Source organism: Staurois parvus, unplaced genomic scaffold (assembly GCF_062004578.1).
Source record: "Staurois parvus isolate SC_StPar_1 unplaced genomic scaffold, SC_StPar_1.0 ptg000824l, whole genome shotgun sequence".
In the NCBI taxonomy this organism is placed as follows: Eukaryota; Metazoa; Chordata; class Amphibia; order Anura; family Ranidae; genus Staurois; species Staurois parvus.
In genome coordinates this window covers 42,501-57,157 of record NW_028318620.1, presented here as the reverse complement: position 1 = coordinate 57,157, position 14,657 = coordinate 42,501, and the positions used below count along the sequence as shown (strand labels likewise).

Below are 14,657 nucleotides of genomic sequence, written 5' to 3'. Positions count from 1 at the left end.
AGCGCTCATTAAATACATTTTTAACTGTGATATTTTTCTCCAAATGGAGCTGAGGATGAACATTTTGCCGTGACCGCTGGCATCCGCTGGGCTTTGTGAGATCGTTGCCGTGCTGTAATTCTCCTTCACACATCAGCTGAGAGTTGGGAACGGTCCCAGGAAAAATATTGGCTGTGAGCTTCACATTATTTGCCGGCTTTCTGCCGCTGATAAGAGATGGCGCTGGATGTGGGAATGAGGCAGGAGCAGGGGTGGACTGACCATTCGAGCACTCGGGCACTACTCAAGAACCCGGGGTCAGTAGGGGGCCCCTTGAGATGCCCTTGGTACCTTTCATGGGATTTTTTGGGTGTGGTTTGAGTGTGGGTGAGGACACAGGGGCCCCATGATCCCCTATTGCCCGGGGCCCCATGAGATGCCCTTGGTACCTCTTATAGGCTTTTTTGGGTGTGCTTTGAGTGTGGGCAAGGACACAGTGGCCCCATGATTCCCTATTGCCCAGGGGCCCCATAAGTTGTCAGTCCGCCCCTTGGCAGGAGAGGCTCAATCTGGCGTCAGGCAGGTAATGGGGGACTTAAGGCGCATCTTCCACCTTTTTTTCCACTGGAGATAATATTACTATTTACCAAGATTACAGAATTGCATGTTATTATTTTTGTTGTACCGGATTTATAGAACCCCAATACAGTTCCAATAAAGAGGGACCAGAACTATCAGGGGGTGATGAGTGCAGTAATAGGGAGAGGAGAGGATGGGGGGAAATACATGAGCTGTGGTGAAGGAAAGAGGGTTACTGGTGTGGCGGTGATCAGAGACACTGGGACTGGTGTGGGGGTGATCAGAGACACTGGGACTGGTTTGGCGGTGATCAGAGACACTGGGACTGGTTTGGCGGTGATCAGAAACACTGGGACTGGTGTGGGGGTGATCAGAGACACTGGGACTGGTTTGGCGGTGATCAGAGACACTGGGACTGGTGTGGAGGTGATCAGAGACACTGGGACTGGTGTGGCAGTGATCAGAGACACTGGGACTGGTGTGGGGGTGATCAGGGACACTGGGACTGGTGTGGCGGTGATCAGGGACACTGGGACTGGTGTGGTGGTGATCAGGGACACTGGGACTGGTGTGGCGGTGATCAGAAACACTGGGACTGGTGTGGCGGTGATAAGAGACACTGGGACTGGTGTGGGGGTGATCAGGGACACTGGGACTGGTGTGGAGGTGATCAGAGACACTGGGACTGGTGTGGCAGTGATCAGAGACACTGGGACTGGTGTGGGGGTGATCAGGGACACTGGGACTGGTGTGGCGGTGATCAGGGACACTGGGACTGGTGTGGCGGTGATCAGAAACACTGGGACTGGTGTGGCGGTGATAAGAGACACTGGGACTGGTGTGGGGGTGATCAGGGACACTGGGACTGGTGTGGGGGTGATCAGGGACACTGGGACTGGTGTGGGGGTGATCAGGGACACTGGGACTGATGTGGCGGTGATCAGGGACACTGGGACTGGTGTGGGGGTGATCAGGGACACTGGGACTGGTGTGGGGGTGATCAGGGACACTGGGACTGGTGTGGCTGGGTCTGTATTCTCTGAAAGGGGGGTGGAACCAAGGATCACCAAAGCTTACTAAAAGCTGGCCACCAAATACTAGGTCAGGGGGCTCTCCAGGGGGAGAACAAATATGCTAATTAGATACAATGCTCTCCCTAAATTAAAATAATATGGTCCAAACTCATCATTATTGGTGGAAGCAGGGCATGGTGGTCCATGGGGTTAGTGTGTGTCCTATCCAACAAACTGAGCGGGCATCTGGGAAAAATTAGGGGTTTTCTGGGAGGGGAATGTGTCAGACAAATTTGCATGTTTTTGAATAATCTGAGGCAAGGACAGGAGTATGCAAATTAGGGTGGTCCTTTGCAATTTATCCTGGGGGATCAGGACACTCTCCCTAACTTGCAACAAGAAGGAAAGGAGTATGCAAAATAGTATGTAAATTAGGCACCCATAATCATTTGCAGTTGGATCAGAACGCTCTCCCTAATGTGCAGCAACCCCATAAAAAAAAAAAGAACTTGGACTGTCTTAGTTATGCAAATTAGGGTGGCGATGGTCGTTTACAATTGGATCAGAACACTCTCCCTAACAAAGGAATATGCCTTATTTGGTCAGTGTGACTGTCTTATCTTGGCTATAACTAACAACTGGTGGATTGTTTTTTTCAAAATTTTTTTCAAAATATGTTTTTTTTTTTTGAGAGCTCCGCCTCTTTTCATGGCTGGAGGACACCCAGCATCATCTAGAGCAGTGTTTCTTGGTGCTGTGTTGCTTTAAGGACGCTTTATGGTGCGCCAGGAAGCGCCTCATCCACCAGCGGGAGAGGATGTCCATTGAGGACTGCCGCAGACTGATCCTCAGTCTGCTCAGAGACTATTCCTTGATGGACTTTAAGGAGGAAGAGGACGTCTGAAGATTTCCCCCTTCCCCATACTCCCCCTTGCGTGTCTTTGTCTTTTCAATAAAGCTTCGGGCCTGTGTTTCCCCCTCCCCCTCCCCTTCCCCCCCCCCCGCACACCCGATGCCTATTGTGAATCGTGATTTTCAGTTTATCGTTTTTCTGCATGACATAGTGACTAGGAAATGTATATTGTATTAGGATGCTACAGTTTTTGGGGTAAGCGGCGTCATGCAGGACGTGGTGGTCCGGGGGATTCATCCTCCGCGCACATCACGTCAGGCATCATACCGCTGAGCGAATGTATTTATTTCTGAATGTATTTATCGTATGCCTGGAACTGTATTGCTATGTGGTGCGCTGCATCGCAGTACAGGGTGAGATGTACCCCGATTACAAGTAACATGTTGTTTTTGATGCTTCTGCAATAAAGTGTTTCTTCCAACATCGCTTCTCGGCCTTTTGGCTAAGATCAAGTGTAGTTTCGGCTCCTTGATCCTTGGTCAGAAGGTGCCTGGGGTACCCGACGGTCGGCCTTGGGGGGAGCGTCCCTTTTCGGAGGGCCCCCCCTTGCTGCTATTGGCCGGAGGCTTAGTCCCCAGGCAACGGGTTGCGATCCCTACACCCACTCTCCCCGTGTGGATTGAGTGTGGTGAAATGGTCACAGGATGGCTGCGGTAGCTCCTGATGTGCCTAACACAGTGCGGCTGGTTATAGGTGAGGCTAGAAGGGCGGAGGTTGGACTGCACTTTGTGCAGAAAACGGTGGTGGAAGAGGTCCTGGGTATGGCACGAGATACCATTTTTTGTGTGCAGTGTTTCCCGTCAAGTGGCTGCTATGATGTGACTTTCTCCTCCAAGGCTGACATGCAGACGTGCTGGTTGCGGCAGGCGGAGAAAGCGGGGGACCCGGTTTTGAAGGACGTGACATTTTTGTGCAGAGAAGATCGTCAGAGGGTGCCACTGCATGTACATATGTATAACCCTTTCGCTCGAAACGAGGAAATTAGGGCCTTTTTGCTTCGCTATTGCGAAATGGTGTCTGAGGGGGTGAACCAGACTAACATTTTTGGAACCTTTAATGGTCATAGGAAATTTTGGGTGAGATTTAAGCCAGATGTTGGGGGTATTGGCGGGACTTTGCATCCTCCCCAGACGTTCTCGATAGGATCTAACAGAGGCTACCTTTGGTATCCTGGACAGCCGGTGTTCTGCAGGTTTTGTTATCGATTTGGCCATACTAAGGAGCGATGTGAGGTGGGAACGGTGTGTCGGAACTGCTACATGCACACTCACACGACTGCAGACTGTCCAGAGGGGCGGAGATGCCACATTTGTGGGGAGTCGGATCACTTGGCGAGGCAGTGTCCCTCGGTGCACCGGCAGGGTGCGGCAAATGTGGTGCCGGGTCAAGATAGCTCCCGAGGGGGCGGAGCAGATGCAAATGTTGTTCCTCCGGAGAAACCGGCCTCCTATGCAGAGGTGGCGGGGAGCAGGGGCGTCAGTAGCGACCCCCTGGAGGCCTTGGGGCAGGCCCTTGCTGCCATGGTGGAAGAGGTGCCAGAGTCTATAGACCCCGAAGTGGTCCCTGATGAGGCTGGGGTGAGTAGGGTCTCCTCAAGTGGAGGTGTTCCCGAGACCATGCTGGCTGAGGGGGAGTGCTTGAAGGAGGATACTGTAGAAGCAGGTGCTGGTCCTAGCAGTGTGCTTGAGGAGGAGGTGGAGGAGGCTATGGACCAAACTTTGGGCTCCCTGAAGCGGAAAATGGGAAGCCCTGAGGCCCTCTCTCCTACTGGTAACATTGAGGAATCTGAGAGCACAGCCTCTCTTGTTGACTCAATTGAGGAATCGGACAGCTCTATAAAGTCTTTTGCTAGCTCTGGCCGAGTGGAGGATCTGCAGGCTGTTATGGGATACCAGGGGGGCCAACCAAGAACGTCTGGGGGTAGAATGAAGGGAGTTGGAAGGGAGGTTTCCCCTAAAGCCAAAAAGGCCTCAAGAGGGCGGTCCCGGGGGAGGGGGAAGAAGGGTGGTGAGACTTAGCACCTTGGTTTATGGTTTGTTTCACCCCCTCCTTTTTTTGAGGTTTTCTTATGAAGTTTGGTGTAGCTTCTCTAAATGTTCGCAGTCTGAGATCTGCATGGAGAAGGGCAGCAATTTTTAAGCTGTTTGAAGCTAGCACATGGGATGTTCTATGTGTCCAGGACTGTAACCTGGAGGAGGAACCAATAACTGCCAAATGGGAGAAAGGCCAGGCTGTATGGTCTTTATGTAGGGAGAGGAATCGGGGGGTTGCGGTGCTGTTTAAGGGGAATAGATTTAAGGTTACTAGGGTGGTGCACATTGAAAGGGGAAGGGCGGTGTTGGTTTATTTTGAGGAGGGTGGGGTGGTTTTTAAATTATTTTGCGTTTATTTATCTACCAATAGGCAAGAAAGAGTTACCTTGCTTGAAAAGTTAAAATTGTATGTTGGGGGAAGGGAACCTACGTTTTTGATGGGGGATTTTAACTGTATCACTAGGGAGGGGGATAGGAGTGGGAGGGGTGGTGGAGGGGGTGGGGGGGGGGTGGATAAGTCCGGGAAAGCATTAAAGGATATGGTGGAATTGTTTAAATTGGTGGATGTGGGAAGGGAAGGTGGCTCTACGTTTTACAGTGGTAATGGGAATGTGGAATCTCGAATTGATTTTATCTTTGCTTCTAGGAATCTGAAGGTGGAGGATTTCTCAGTCAGAAGGGAGCCTTTCACGGACCATGGATGGATTGGATGTATGGTGAGTATTGTTGATGGGAGTGTGTTTGGGAGAGGGGTGTGGAAATTGAATGTGAGTTTGTTGGAAGATGAGGAGGTGAGGAAGGAGTATGTGTGTACTTTTGAGAAATTAAAAAGGAGGGTGGGTGACTTTGAGAATGTGGTTGAATGGTGGGAGTGGGTGAAAGGCTGTACGAAAGTGTTCTTTATTAGGAAAGGGTGTGAGAGAGCAAGGAGAGAGAGAGAAATGTATGAAGGATGGCAGAAGAGACTGGAATATTTGGAAGAGTTGAGAAAGTTGGGGGATGAGGTGGAGAACGTGTTGGTAGAAGCTAGAGCAAAAGTGAATGAATGCATGCAGAAGAGAGGGAAGAATTTGTTAATACAGGCAAGGATGGTGGTTCGTGAGAAAGATGAGACTTGTTCGAGTTTTTTCTTCAAAAAGGTGTTTGATGGAAGAATGGACTTGAAAAATGTGCTGGACAAGGATGGGAACATGGTGAGTGGGAATGAGAGTGTGAGAAAAGTGGTGGAAGACTTTTATACTGGATTGTACGTTGGAGGGGGGAGGGATGAGAGGGTTGAGAGGGAGGTGCTAGATGAAATTAAGACACGGTTGGGGGTGGAAGAGAGGGAATGTTTAGAGGAGGATGTGAGCATGGAAGAAGTTGAGAGGTGTGTGAGGAGTTTAAAAAAAGGTAAATCACCGGGGAGTGATGGGCTACCGGTGGATTTTTATGTTGCTTTTTGGGATGCGATTGGTAAGGATGTTTTTGAGGTCTGTAAGAAGGTACTGGAAGATGGAAAGTTGGCAAGTTCAATGGGGGAGAGTGTGATTGTGTTGCTTTACAAGAAAGGGGACAAATGTGATTTAAAGAACTGGAGGCCTATTTCGCTTTTAAATACAGACTATAAAATTATCACTAAGATGATGGCTGATAGACTAAGGCAGGTGGTGGATGGATTGGTGGGTGAGGAACAGGTATGTGCGGTTCCTGGGAGGAGTATAACTGAGAGTTTGGTTTGTTTAAGGGATGGGCTGTGGTGGTGTAAGGAGAGGAAGCAGAAGATGGCGGTTTTGACAGTAGACTTTGAGAAAGCTTATGATCGTGTGGTGCATGTGTATATGTTTAGAGTTTTGAAAGAGATGGGGGTGCCTGACAGGATGATTGGATGGATTAAGTGTGTGTATGCCGGGATGCGGGGGAGGGTTTTGGTGAATGGATGGTTGACTGGGGAAGTAAATATTAAGACAGGCGTGAGACAAGGGTGCCCATTGTCTCCGGTTTTGTTTGTATGTGCGATAGAGCCTCTGTTGAGAATGTTGGGGAGGGATAAATTGGTGAGGGGGATAGAAGTGCCTGGGAGTGGGGGAAAGTTTCTTAGCGTGATTGGATATATGGATGATGTTACGGTGATTTGTAAGAGTGGGGAAGGATTGAGGAGAGTGAAACTATTGCTGAATGTGTTTTGTATGGCTAGTGGGTTTAGTGTTAATGAAGGGAAAAGTGTGTGTAAGTTTTTTGGAGAATGGAGGGATGGGAGGCAGTGGGGGTGGAAGGAGTGTGCGGGTGGAGTAAGGGTGTTGGGTGTGAAATTTAGTAATGACTTGTTTGGATTGGAGAGTTGGGAAGATGTGCGAGTGAGGGTGCAGAGGAAGGTGTCCTTTTGGTCCCTGAGGACATTGTCCCTGGAGGGGAAGGTGCTAATAATAAAGGCTGTGATTATGCCTATCCTGTTGTTTTTGTATTTAGTGTTTCCGGCACCAGATAGGGTGCTGAAGAAGATTATTAAAACCTGTTTTACCTTTTTTTGGTCATCCAAAATGGAAAAATTGAAAAGAGAGAAGGTGGTGAAGATGGTATTGAATGGAGGTAAGGGGATGGTGAATGTTGAGAGGTTTCTGGTGATGAAATATATTGGTTGGTGTGTGAAAATGGCTAAAAGGGAGAGTGTGGCTGGAAGTATGCTGCGGTATGTAGGGGGAAGTGTGCTGAGAAGGTGTAAATTGGGGGAGTGCGATTTGCGAAAGCCTGTGTGCTTTAATGGTCCTTGGTTTTACGGTAGGATCGAGAGGGGCTTGAGGAAGTATGGGTTGGAGGGAATAAGTAAGGAAGTGTGGTGTGAAGGTAAGAAAGTGATGGGGCTTATGGATAGTAGGGAGGACATGGAGTTGATCGGGGGTTTGAGTGAAGTAGAGTGCAAGAATGTTTGGAAGAGAGTGGGTAGCAGAGATTTGGTGAATCGGCAGAAGGATGTGGCGTGGATGGTGGTGCACGGGTGCCTGCCGACGAGGGTTTTTCAGAGAAGAAGGAGGATGGTCGATAGCGAGGTGTGTCCGAGAGTGGGGTGTGGGATGAATGAAAATGTGTATCATCTGTTGTGGGAGTGTGGTTTTGTAAGAGAGGTGTGGAAAAGCTTGTGGAAGATGGTGGAAGGTTTGACGGGGTTAAAAAAACTGACGTACGAGATGGTGGTGTTTGGTACATGCAAGTTGGCGAGGGAGGAAGCTAGAGTGTTGTGGTTGTTAGTGAACTGTGTGAAGGAGAGTGTGTGGGATGTAAGGAATATTTTGGTTTTTAGGAAGGAAGTTGTGGAAGTGAGAGAATGTGTGGCCATGGTTCGTGGAAGGCTCTACTTCTATGCGTATTGGGACTGCAGACGTATGGGGCATTACAAGGCTAATGCTGTATGGCGGTTATCCCAATGGAAACAGTGGGCTGTGACATGAGAAGTATTTGTAATGCTTCTTTAATGAGTGAACTCCTAACGGATCTAGAAATGATGCAAATGATGTCTTCAATATCTTGATGTGCTAACATTTTGTTCTTCTCTTGTAGATAGAACGATGGCGGGAAAGGGGATATTATTGCCATGTTTGTGGCTTTTCTGTATTTCCACTTGTGGATTTTGGTGGGGGTGGGGATATGCTAATAAAGGGGTTGCTGGGGAGTTTTGATGTCCTTTTCTTTGTATTTGCATATGTAAATGTTTTGGGGGTGGGTGTGATGTCAAATGCTAATGAAGGGGTGGGAGGGAATATGTTAATGTGTATTTGATGCTGTTTATTTTTGTAAAAATTGAATTGATGGAAATGTTCTGTACCTTTTTTTTGAAACACCTTTTGTTTCAAACGCTGTGACTGTAACATGTGTTGCTTTTATGAACTTTTAAATAAAAGAATTAAAAAAAAAAAATGTGCAGCAACCCCATAAAAAAAAAAAGAACTTGGACTGTCTTAGTTATGCAAATTAGGGTGGCGATGGTCGTTTACAATTGGATCAGAACACTCTCCCTAACAAAGGAATATGCCTTATTTGGTCAGTGTGACTGTCTTATCTTGGCTATAACTAACAACTGGTGGATTGTTTTTTTCAAAATTTTTTTCAAAATATGTTTTTTTTTTTTGAGAGCTCCGCCTCTTTTCATGGCTGGAGGACACCCAGCATCATCTAGAGCAGTGTTTCTTGGTGCTGTGTTGCTTTAAGGACGCTTTATGGTGCGCCAGGAAGCGCCTCATCCACCAGCGGGAGAGGATGTCCATTGAGGACTGCCGCAGACTGATCCTCAGTCTGCTCAGAGACTATTCCTTGATGGACTTTAAGGAGGAAGAGGACGTCTGAAGATTTCCCCCTTCCCCATACTCCCCCTTGCGTGTCTTTGTCTTTTCAATAAAGCTTCGGGCCTGTGTTTCCCCCTCCCCCTCCCCTTCCCCCCCCCCCGCACACCCGATGCCTATTGTGAATCGTGATTTTCAGTTTATCGTTTTTCTGCATGACATAGTGACTAGGAAATGTATATTGTATTAGGATGCTACAGTTTTTGGGGTAAGCGGCGTCATGCAGGACGTGGTGGTCCGGGGGATTCATCCTCCGCGCACATCACGTCAGGCATCATACCGCTGAGCGAATGTATTTATTTCTGAATGTATTTATCGTATGCCTGGAACTGTATTGCTATGTGGTGCGCTGCATCGCAGTACAGGGTGAGATGTACCCCGATTACAAGTAACATGTTGTTTTTGATGCTTCTGCAATAAAGTGTTTCTTCCAACATCGCTTCTCGGCCTTTTGGCTAAGATCAAGTGTAGTATCTGTTCTTATCAGTGTCCAGTGGGGGTGCTCCCGACCATTCTAGTTTACGGGGATGGTTGTTGTATAGTACCCTCACTGGTATGATGGGGGTCCGGAAGGCTAGTACCGGAGGGACAGAAACCAGGGAGCGCCATGATTCGTTCTGGGGTCTTGGGAGTAATTCCTCTGGGGAGACCGGAAAGACCCAGTACCTCCTGATCTGAACATGCTACCTTGGTCTGGCCTGGGGCTGAGGAGGCAAAAAGTCCGCAAACTCAGTGCCCCCTGAGGAGACGCGCTCAGGGGTGTCACTAGTAACACTTGGGTGTGGGACCCCACGGTGTGAAAATGACACATGGCCACTGTTTTTACACTCTTTTTTGCACAGCGCCCTAAGGACCAGGTCTTTTGGCTAAGTTCAGGGCAATTTTTGCTACAGGCCTCAGGGCCTGGTCTGTGCACATTTCGGCACGGTACCTTTTTTATTATTTTTTTACTTTATCTTTTACTTTATTTATTATGCACTCCCACGTTTGTCACTTTTTCTTTGCCTTATGTGTGTGTTTCACGGATGGAGGGTGTGGGTCCTCGGGCCTACCCTGAAGTCTAGGGGGAGGATGTGTGGCCATACGGTTCCTTCCTCCCCTGATCCCTAGAGGGCTCTTCTTCGGGAGAGCCCCCTTGCCTAGTACTGAATGTCCGGCTTCGGCTTGGCATAGGGAACGGTGGTCCACCCGGCCTTTTGGTCAGGAGGACCAAGTGGGAACCTAGTCCCCGTCAGGAGCTTCGTGCCCCGGGGGATCAGGGACAGCGGTCCAAGCCCCTTTCGGGGTAGGACACAGCACACCCCTAAGTGCACGTTTTTCGTGTGGTGTTTTGCACTTGCACTTTTTTGCGGACACTTACGGGTTTTTTCGATATAGTTGCACGTTTGCGGACTTAAAAAAAAAAAAAAAAAAAATATGTTTTTTTTTTGATAATTTAGCAAAAAATAAAAACCTCGGCGGTGATTAAATACTACCGAAGGAAATCTCTAGTTGTATGAAGAAAATGATAACATTTTTAGTTTGGGTACAATGTTGTATGACCGCGCAATTGTCATTCAAAGTGTGAGAGCGCTGAAACCTGGAAAATGGCCTGGGCAGGAAGGGGGAAAATTGCCCGGTATGGAAATGGTTAAAGTAACGCAGCGCTGTATCGCAAAAAATGGAAGGGGAGGAAATTGTCAGGAGGGCGCGGGGGTAACGCGGTCTAACACCCACACTACAGCTCATTAGCGCCTGTATGGGCGCAGGCGTTGGAATAAAACGATGTAGGAAGGAGCGCCGTCATGCAATGTTGGGAGACGTTGGGAATTCAGTTGCGATCCCCCTTAGAGCGCCATCACTTGTCGCTGGCAGACCGGACGCACAATCCAGGGTAATGATGTCACAGCGCCAGAAATTCCCCCAGTCACACGAGTGCGTTCGCTCTTTCATTTTATTGCGTTCCCGTTGAACGGGGACTGTGCGTGGTATTGGATGTGGCGAGGGAAGGATCGACGTTGCAGCTGCTGCTCGGCACGCATCCGACGGGCTGAACCTCAAAGCCGCTGACCTTCATGTCTCCATGGAACGGCTCCAATATAGACGGGTGCCAGGAGGGGACGGTCAGCGAGCGTCGTCTGCGCCCGAAATAGACGCATTCCAGAGTCCGCACACGTGCAGGAGGAATAATCGCAGCCTTGTGACCTTCCTCAGTTCAGGGAGCAGAAACCTCTCCGCAGAAAAAAGAATTGTGGACGGGATGTGCAGCAGAAACATCGGAACTTTGGACAGTCCAATCGAATCATTGGAGAGGGGAGACTGAGGAAATGCCTCCTCCTCCTTCTACAAAGTTACAATGTACAGTCGGATCACCGGGTGAGGGGAGACTGAGGAAATGCCTCCTCCTCCTTCTACAAAGTTACAATGTACAGTCGGATCACCGGGGGAGGGGAGACTGAGGAAATGCCTTCTCCTCCTTCTACAAAGTTACAATGTACAGTCGGATCACCGGGTGAGGGGAGACTGAGGAAATGCCTCCTCCTCCTTATACAAAGTCACAATGTACAGTCTGATCACCGGGTGAGGGGAGACGGAGGAAATGCCTCCTCCTCCTTCTACAAAGTTACAATGTACAGTCTGATCACGGGGGGAGGGGAGACTGAGGAAATGCCTCCTCCTCCTTATACAAAGTTACAATGTACAGTCAGATCACTGGGGGAGGGGAGACTGAGGAAAGGGCTCCTCCTCCTTCTACAAAGTTACAATGTACAGTCTGATCACCGGGTGAGGGGAGACTGAGGAAATGCCTCCTCCTCCTTATACAAAGTTACAATGTACAGTCGGATCACTGGGGGAGGGGAGACTGAGGAAAGGGCTCCTTCTACAAAGTTACAATGTACAGTCAGATCACTGGGGGAGGGGAGACTATGGAAATGCTTCCTCCTCCTTATACAAAGTTACAATGTACAATCCGATCACCGAGGGAGGGGAGACTAAGGAAATGTCTCCTCATCCTTCTACAAAGTTACAATGTACAGTCTGATCCCTGGGGGAGGGGAGACTGTGGAAATGCTTCCTCCTCCTTCTATAAAGTTACAATGTACAGTCTGATCTCTGGGGGAGGGGAGACTGAGGAAATGCTTCTTCCTGCCTGCAGCAGACTGATGACATCATCTCAGCCTAGGCAAAGGCACTGACTGGAGCTTTGTAATGATAAAAGGTGGACTGAAAATGGATCCAGCTGCTGTATATTGTCAAGGAATTTATTCACGGAGACCGGGAAAGTTACTGACAGGTCCCCTTTAATCCTTGTCATTTAGACACTGAAAGGGGCGGAGCCAGGAACAGTCAGGCTGGGGAGGAAAGTACTAGATGACGATGGGCGTCCTCCAGCCAGGAAATGAGGCAGAGCTCTATCCGACTTGCTGCGGCTTCTAATGCACATTGTGAGAAGCTCCCAGTGTGCGGTGATATCAGCATAAGCCTTTTCAGTCCAGGGGAGGAGCCGGTACACCTGTGCAAGACTGAAGGGGAGGAGCAGGTACACCTGTGCAAGACTGAAAGGGAGGAGCCGGTACACCTGTGCAAGACTGAAGGGGAGGAGCCGGTACACCTGTGGAAGACTGAAGGGGAGGAGCCGGTACACCTGTGCAAGACTGAAGGGGAGGAGCCGGTACACCTGTGCAAGACTGAAAGGGAGGAGCCGGTACACCTGTGCAAGACTGAAGGGGAGGAGCCGGTACACCTGTGCAAGACTGAAAGGGAGGAGCAGGTACACCTGTGCAAGACTGAAGGGGAGGAGCAGGTACACCTGTGCAAGACTGAAGGGGAGGAGCAGGTACACCTGTGCAAGACTGAAAGGGAGGAGCAGGTACACCTGTGCAAGACTGAAGGGGAGGAGCAGGTACACCTGTGCAAGACTGAAAGGGAGGAGCAGGTACACCTGTGCTAGACTGAAGGGGAGGAGCAGGTACACCTGTGCAAGACTGAAGGGGAGGAGCCGGTACACCTGTGCAAGACTGAAGGGGAGGAGCTGGTACACCTGTGCAAGACTGAAGGGGAGGAGCCGGTACACCTGTGCTAGACTGAAGGGGAGAAGCAGGTACACCTGTGCAAGACTGAAAGGGAGGAGCCGGTACACCTGTGCAAGACTGAAAGGGAGGAGCAGGTACACCTGTGCAAGACTGAAGGGGAGGAGCCGGTACACCTGTGCAAGACTGAAGGGGAGGAGCCGGTACACCTGTGCAAGCCTGGAGGGGAGACCAGAATCCAGATTTAAAGGGCGACTCCAACCAAAACCTTTCATTTTTTTTGTATAGGCAACAGTTGCAGCACATCTAAACAGAATGCTAACAACTTCCCTTTTCTGCTTTGAATTGTTTGTGCTGCGTATTGCTTTCTCTTTTCCTGCTCCCTGGAGAGGCGTCTCTTGCCAACCACCAGTAAAGAAATGCAGGACGCCTAATCAGTATTTGGTGTTTGAACAATGGAAGTGCGCTAATGACCTCCCCCATTACCCCTGTAACTGTTCACAACTCAATCTGTTGACAATGATACTGCTTAAATATGCAGGAGGCATGCAGGCAGGGAAAAAACATTAACATGCTAATTTTGTCCTTGTCATACTTCTGTACCTTCCCCAGGTGGAGCAGCCATGTGGAGACCGGAGGCGAAAAGTAAACAGAAGAGAGTGAGGATCCATTGCGCCTCAGCAGGAACTGTCGTCTGATGATTATTCTCATTTTAACCATTTCATCTCTAACCTCTCTACAGCTCCTATGTCCCTGACAAGTATTTACATTTGTGCTATTGTCCTGTTTATTCAGTAAAAACTTTGTTGTTACTTAAAGTAGAGCTAAAGCCAACACTTTTTTTTCCATTTTAGGATAGTGTTCTATTTTAAATGCTACTTGGGAAGCTCAAGGTAAGAGGCAAAAGCCAGATGGAGAGGAGGAAGGTGGAAGTGAGAGGAGGAAGCTGGAGGTGAGAAGAGGAAGCTGGAAGTGAGAAGAGGAAGCTGGAGGTGAGAGGTGAAAGATGGAGGGGAGAGGCAAGAGCTGGAGGTGAAAGGTGAAATCTGGAGGTGAGAAGAGAAGCTGGAGGTTAGAGGTGAAAGCTGGTGGTGAGAGGATGAAGCTGGAGGTGAGAAGTGAAAGCGTGAGGCAAGAGGCAGGAGATGGAGGTGAAAGGAGGAAGCTAGAGATGAGAGGTGAAAGCTGAAGGCACAAGGAGGAAGCTGGAGGTGTGAGGAGGAAGCTGGCGAAGAGAGGAGAAAGCTGGAGGTGAGAGGTGAAACTGGAGGTGTGAGGAGGAAGCTGGAGGTGAGAGGTGAAAGTTGAAGGTGAGAGGAGAAAGCTGGAGGTGGGAGGTGAAAGCTGGAGGTGAGAGGAGGAAGCAGGAGGTGAGAGGAGGAATCTGAAGGTGAGAGATGGAAGCTGAAGACATGAGGAGGAAGCTGCAGGTGAGAGGTGAAAGCTGAAGGCACAAGGAGAAAGCTGGAGATGCTAGGAGGAAGCTGGCAAAGAGAGGAGAAAGCTGGAGGTGAGAGGTGAAAGCAGGAGGTGTGAGGAGGAAGCTGTAGGTGAGAGGTGAAAGTTGGAGGCAGGAGCTGGAGGTGAAATGAGGAAGCTGGAGGTGAGAGGTGAAAGCTGGAGATGATAGGCAGGAACTGGAGGTGAAAGGTGAAAGTTGGAGATGAGAAGAGGAAGCTGGAAGGTGAGAGGAGAAAGTTGGAGGTGAGAGGTGAAAGCTGAAGGTGAGAGCTAAAATTTGGAGGTGAGAGGAATTTGAAGGTGAGAGATGAAAACTGCAGGTGAGAGGAAGCTGGAGGTGAGAGGAGGATGCTGAA

At 49.3% G+C, this 14,657-nt stretch overlaps 1 pseudogene; it reads left to right on the top strand.

Moving 5' to 3' along the window:
• The first annotated feature begins 9,265 nt into the window (after positions 1 to 9,265).
• LOC149443922 (U2 spliceosomal RNA) lies at positions 9,266 to 9,380 on the top strand (annotated as a pseudogene).
• Positions 9,381 to 14,657: the final 5,277 nt, after the last annotated feature.